The following is a 6891-nucleotide window of genomic DNA, read 5'->3' on the forward strand; positions in this document are numbered from 1 at the left end:
TTAACAACAGATATAATGAACAAGATCGCATCAAAAAATATTAAAAGAAAAGATAACAACAGTAATACTTACATTATCTGTTCTGACAAGTACCGACTGTCAAATCTTATCTAATAAATCTAAAAATAAATCAATAAAATTAAATAAAGTAATACATATTTACATAAATAAAATTTCATATTATTCGTACATGATGATACTGTTTGTAAATAGATGTTTTCAGATACACAAACACAAGTTACGTAATACAGCAAGGAAATCATGTAGTAAACGAATGACTTTGTGTTATAGAACTTGTTATATTACAATAACGCAATGTAAAGACATACAGCTATATATACATTGGTTAAAATGTAATTTGTTGTATACTATTTGTTACGAGAACACAACAGAGATACCAAAAGACTGTCTAACAACGTATAGGTATTCTCTGTTTTTATCATACATGTGTTACAGTTTGTATGTTACCATCATTGTACGCGCATGGTTTGCATGCTTGCGCTACTGTCATGTACTCGTATTTCTTTATTGTATACATTGTATAATATGTAAACACCTTATAACATGCATAAGATCAGAAAACATCTTAAAGCTTATATTTAAAGTTAGAACAAACATGCCAAACGATCACATACGGCTAGCGGAAACTTTAACTAAACTAGGCACTTTTGGGAAAAAAGCTAATATAATAAAAAATAAAAAATTGAAAGTCCCAGAAAAATATATTTATATAAACAACAACTGTTTATGTGTGAAGACAAAACAATGCCTATTTTTATCTTCACTTTTTAAAATTAAAAGAAAGTGCACTTAAAAAAGAAAGAATGCACAAACCACCTATGATTAGAATCAAAATAATAAACAACTTTGAAATTTTAATGAATGGTACTAAAAGTAACCCAACAGTTTTAAACAACTTTACCACCAGGCTGTCACGTGTTACACCTTTAGAAATTATCAACAAAGAAAGTAGTTACGAGTCAGTCAAGCGTACTTTAAATAAAATAAATAACATTTAAAATCAATCAACACGATAAAAGACATCCATATATGTACGCTAAATGTTAAAGTACTCAGAGATAAAGAGAAAAGGACAAGATTTTATCAATGGATAAAAAATCAAAAAAGTCTTATAACTTTTATACAAGAGAGTCACTTTGATGAAAATCTTGAAAAAAATTATATACTGAAACTAGCAACGTTATCTATTTTAGTCATGGTACAACCCAAAGTAGAGGGGTAGCCATTATAATTGATAATAAGTTAGAATGTAAAGTAATTAATGAAAACAAAGACAAAGACAGTAGAATACTAATGTTAAATATAAAAATAGAAAACATAATTTATTCGCTCATTAACATATATGCACCAAACATAGAAACGGAAAGAAACAAGTTCTTTAAAAATCTGTCTGATTTCATAAGTAATTATGCAATTGGAACAGTAACACTAGGCGGCGACATGAACGATGCATTGTCAAACTTAGATAGAAAACTTACTAATGGAAAACGAAAAAATATAAAACCAGTAAACAGTTTAAAATCTTTAATTAAAACACACAATCTAATCGATATATGGAGATATTTAAATCCGAAAAAAGTACAGTTTACCTGGAAAAGACAAAACTTCAGTCAAGCAAGTCGAATTGATTACTTTTTAATTAATAAAGATTTTGTGCTCAATACAAAATCAAGCGATATAAGACCTGCATTAATAAAAAGCACAGACCACCAAAGCGTATCTCTTATGTACAACGTTATTAAAAAAGGAAGGCAGTGTAATTTATCAATTGAATGCCAATTAGAGTTATTTGACAAACTGGTGAAACCAATTCTTCTATACGGATGTGAAGTATGGGGATTTGGAAAAAATGACATTATTGAACAAGTTCATCTTAAATTTTTAAAGCATTTACTACACCTCAAGAGATCTACCCCAAGCATGATTGTGTACGGTGAAACTGGACGATACCCAATGGAAATAAGCATTAAATGTCGAATGATAACATATTGGTGCAGGCTGCTTATAGATGAAAATAAGTTATCATCAATCTTATACAAGTTTGTATATTCCCGATATCACACACACAATGATGATATTTTATGGATAAAGAACATTAAAAATATATTGGACAATGCCGGATTTTCAAATTTATTTTATGTGCAAAATACAGACCTCACCAAATGGTTACCAAAAAGTATCAAACTAAGATTAATTGACCAGTTTAAACAAAGTTGGAATTCAGCTATCCAGAGCACATCAAAATGCATTACGTATAGGCTCTTTAAGGAACATTTTGAATTTGAGAATTATTTCAACATCATAAATGACCGAGATATATATACACTTTGTAAATTCCGAACATCGAATCATTCACTGCCAATAGAAAAGGGGAGATGGTATAACATTGACAAAAGCGATAGAAAATGTTCAATATGTACGAAAAGTGATATCGGAGACGAATACCACTATATTTTTGTTTGCCCGGCTTTACAAGATGAAAAAAGAAGATTCATCCCAAATGAACTAATACCAAGACATAACACTATTGCATTAAACAAACTGTTTAATTCAAAAAAACCAAAGACACTTAGAAATCTCTGCAATTTTATAAGATGTATTAATAGTAAGCTCACTCCTTCTTAACAACCATAATTTATATACCATACCTATACTTATAGGAAGTATTTCTTTATACAATTTTAACTATTACACTTGACTATCAAAATCTATATATATATTCTTTAATATGTTATCTCATCCGAAATTTTTGAATTTTATGCATTTTAAATGCATAATTTGTTTTATATGTATATTATTTTTCAACTTCTCTGTAACCTTTGTACTTGCATGGTTTTATGAGAATAAACTATCTTAAATTACAAAGCGTAACGGCCGAAAGTAAAGGTCCAGGATACTGGAAATTAAATAATTCTATTTTAGAAGAAAATGAATATTGTAAAGAAATAGAAACAATAATTGCAAAATATAAAACTATCATGCAAGACACAACTACGGATGTGCATCTTCTTTGGGACGCGATTAAACTTGATATTAAATTATTTACAATAAATTATTGCAAAAGTAGAGCTTACAATAAAAATAACGAAATAAAGCAAATGGAAAAAAAATTAACACTCTTAACTGAAAAATACCAAAAAAATGAAAATAATGATATTTTGCAAAAAATAAATCAAATTGAAAATCAGCCAGAAACACATTATGAGTATAAAGCTAAGGGCGCCCAATTAAGTTCTAAACAAGATTGGGTAGAAAAAGGCGAAAAAAATACAGCTTACTTTTTAGGCCTAGAAAAAAATAAACAAACAAAAAAAAACAATAATAAAACTAAAAGACGACCAAGGAAATATTGTTACAGATCAAAGTGAAATACTTCAAATTGAAAAGAAATTTTACGAAAAACTATATTCAAAAGAAAACGAAAACATAGCCCAATCATGGGAATATATTAACAGTACTGAAGTAAAAAATAAATTATCAAAAAATGAAAGTCAGACGTGCGATGGATATGTTACAATAGATGAACTAACACTAGCAGTAAACAATTTAAAACCCAATAAAAGCCCAGGTAAAGATGGTATCTCAACAAATTTCTATAAACAGTTTTGGCAATCATTATGTCCAATCCTTGTTGACATCTTTAATACAAGTTACGACAGGCAAAAGCTACCATTTTCTCAAAGACAAAGTATTCTTAATCTTATATACAAAAAGAATGATCCACTAGATCTTTTAAATTATAGGCCAATCTCCTTATTAAACTCGGACTATAAAATACTATCTTACACATTAGCTCAAAGAATAAAAAATGTACTAAATTTAATAATAAATGCAGACCAAACAGGATATATAAAAAAACGATATATTGGCTTCAATCTCAGACAAATACAAGACATCATAGATTACGCCGACAAATTTAATGTTGAAGGTGCAATTTTGTTTCTAGACTTTTCAAAAGCATTTGATACTTTAAAATGGACCTTTATGTACCAAACTCTCGAACATTTCGGCTTTAATAGTTCATTTATTAACTGGATCAAGACGTTATATTCTGATATAAATAGCTCAGTGTTCAATAATGGATGGATTTCTGCACCAATTAGTCTAAAAAGGGGGGTGCGTCAAGGATGCCCCTGCTCTTCCATGATCTTCGTGATCGCAGTTGAAATTATGGCATGTAAATTAAGGAATGATTATAACATTAAAGGTTTTGAAATCAAACTTGACCATTCAAAACATAATTTAAAAATTTCCCAGTTAGCAGATGATACCACTCGTTTTCTTAAATCAAAAAATGAAATTATAGCAGCATTAAACGTTATTGAAATATTTGGCACATTTTCTGGTCTTAAATTAAATAAAAACAAAACGGAAGGAATTTGGATAGGAAAACTAAAAAATTGTAAAGATAAGGTAGATTATATAAAATTCACAGATAAACCCGTTAAAGTGTTGGGATTGTATTTCGGCACAAATAAAGCAGAATGCGCAAAACTAAATTGGGAAAATAAGTTTGAAAAAGCAAAAAAACTCATGAAATCTTGGGAAAAAAGACATCTTACGATCATCGGTAAAATTCTTATTATCAAATCACTTATCATCCCACAATTTACATACTTAGCAAGTATGACAGTCATAAATAAAATGTATAGCGACAATCTAGAAAAAGAAATTTTTAATTTCATCTGGAACGGCAAACAAGATAAATTAAAAAGGTCAACTCTCATAGCAGATTACAATACGGGAGGACTTAATATGATAGATATCGACAGCTACTTCAACACACTTAAAATTAAATGGGTATCAAGACTAATGGAGTCAAAACATGAAAATTGGTCAATTATTCCGAGATTCTTTTTTGATAAATACGGGAAAAACTTCCTTATCTTCAAAATGAATTTAGAACTTAAAAATTTAAAACCACTTAAAATAACAACTGAACTACCAGAATTTTATCTGGATATTGTAAAATGTTGGATACGGAAAGGTGGAGGTCAAACTAAATCACCCACTAACTTTAGAGAAATACGCAAAGAAATTATATGGGGTAATAAAAACATAAAAATAAAAAAATAAACCATTATTGATGCTCAATTGGATCGGAAGCAATATAATCTATATAAATGAAATTATTGACGAAAACGGTCAAATCAACGAAAAGACAATACTGCGTAAGTTAGAAATAAAACACAACTGGATAGCCGAACTATCAATATTAAAAAAAGCTATTCCAAAATGTTGGATAGATATCCTGAAAACAAATAAATCTGTTAAAACTCGCGTTAATATCAACGAAAAAATAATCAGAATGAGTGAAACAGAAATAAATTTAGCAGATCTAGATAACAAAACCGTATATCAATATTTTTTAAAAAACAAAATAACTCCAAACATTGGATTAATAAAATGGCAAAAATTATTAGGCGTAAAACCATTACAAATTAAACACTCCTTATCATTTACAAGCAAAGAAATATACACAAACAAACTTAAAGTATATAAATGGAAATTATTTAGCTATATATTGCCGAACACAGAAAATCTTTTTAAATGGAAAATATATAATACGTCAGAGTGTACTTTATGCAAATGCACAGACAATTATCAACATTTTTTTATCGACTGCAAATTTTTAAAAGATTTGTGGAATAAAATAACAGAAAAAATGAATATCATAAACTTCTGTAAGAAAATAAACTTAATAGATATAGTCTTTGGATATAAAATAGGAGACCGACATTACAATGACATAAATCTTATTATAACGTTGATAGGTTTCTCAATTTACAAATCATTTTACACGTCGGAGCAAAGAACAAAATCCGCCGACATATACAATATCTTTAAAAAAGAATTTGAATTATATTTTGAAGTTAACAGATGTGTAAAAAAAAGTAAAAGTAATTTAATTCGCAAGTTTCAAAAAATTCTTTAAACTGTTAGATTATAAAATATAAAAATCGAAACCTCAGCGGCCGTAAAGAAAAACCCTTAAATTACACCTATTCTAAAACTTAAATCAAAACACAATAAGGTACAGATTATGTACAAAGATAATAAATTCATATTTCTATAATAATAAACATAAAATATCTCACCTTTTGATAATAATCCAAAAGCGAAAAGATTAACACGTGAAGTATATTATCCCTCAATCACGTCAAGTTACGATTATCTGATCACATTAAGACATCTGCACGATTTTTCTAAACGAGCAATATGTGTCAGGTAGATTGTATTTATTAATAAAGATGTTAAAGTAAGAGTCAAATACGGTACAAAATTACGTAATTATAAATGTGAATGATTTGCAATTATATATGCTTATATTGTATTGATAGAAATGGATATGGAGTTTTTATGTAATACTGATTTTTCTATTGATAAAAATACAATTAAACAAATTGAAAAGGAAAATTTTTGTAGATATAAAGAGAAGTGGTACTCTGACTTAATGTACAATGAAAGAAGTAAATTGCGAACGTATAGAATGTTTAAGCAATGTTTTAATAGAGAAAAATATTTATGTATTAATATGCCTGGAAAATATAAGAGTGCATATGCTAAATTTAGATGTGGTGTTGCACCTCTGAGAATAGAAACTGGCCGATATGAAGGCATTATGGTTGACAATAGATTATGTTTTAATGAGCAATGTAAGAAAAATAACTTTATTGAAGATGAGAAACATGTCTTAATTAACTGCCCAGTATATGCAGATTTACGAGCTATTTTATTTAGACATGCTAGCTCTTTTAATTGTGATTTTGTTAATTTGTCTGATGATCATAAATTCAAATTTTTATTCACTGATGAAAATGTGTGTTACTTTTTAGCCAAAATCTGCTATGATGTATTATTAAAAAGAAA

Source organism: Mytilus trossulus, unplaced genomic scaffold (genome assembly GCF_036588685.1).
Source record: "Mytilus trossulus isolate FHL-02 unplaced genomic scaffold, PNRI_Mtr1.1.1.hap1 h1tg000373l__unscaffolded, whole genome shotgun sequence".
NCBI lineage: Eukaryota > Metazoa > Mollusca > Bivalvia > Mytilida > Mytilidae > Mytilus > Mytilus trossulus.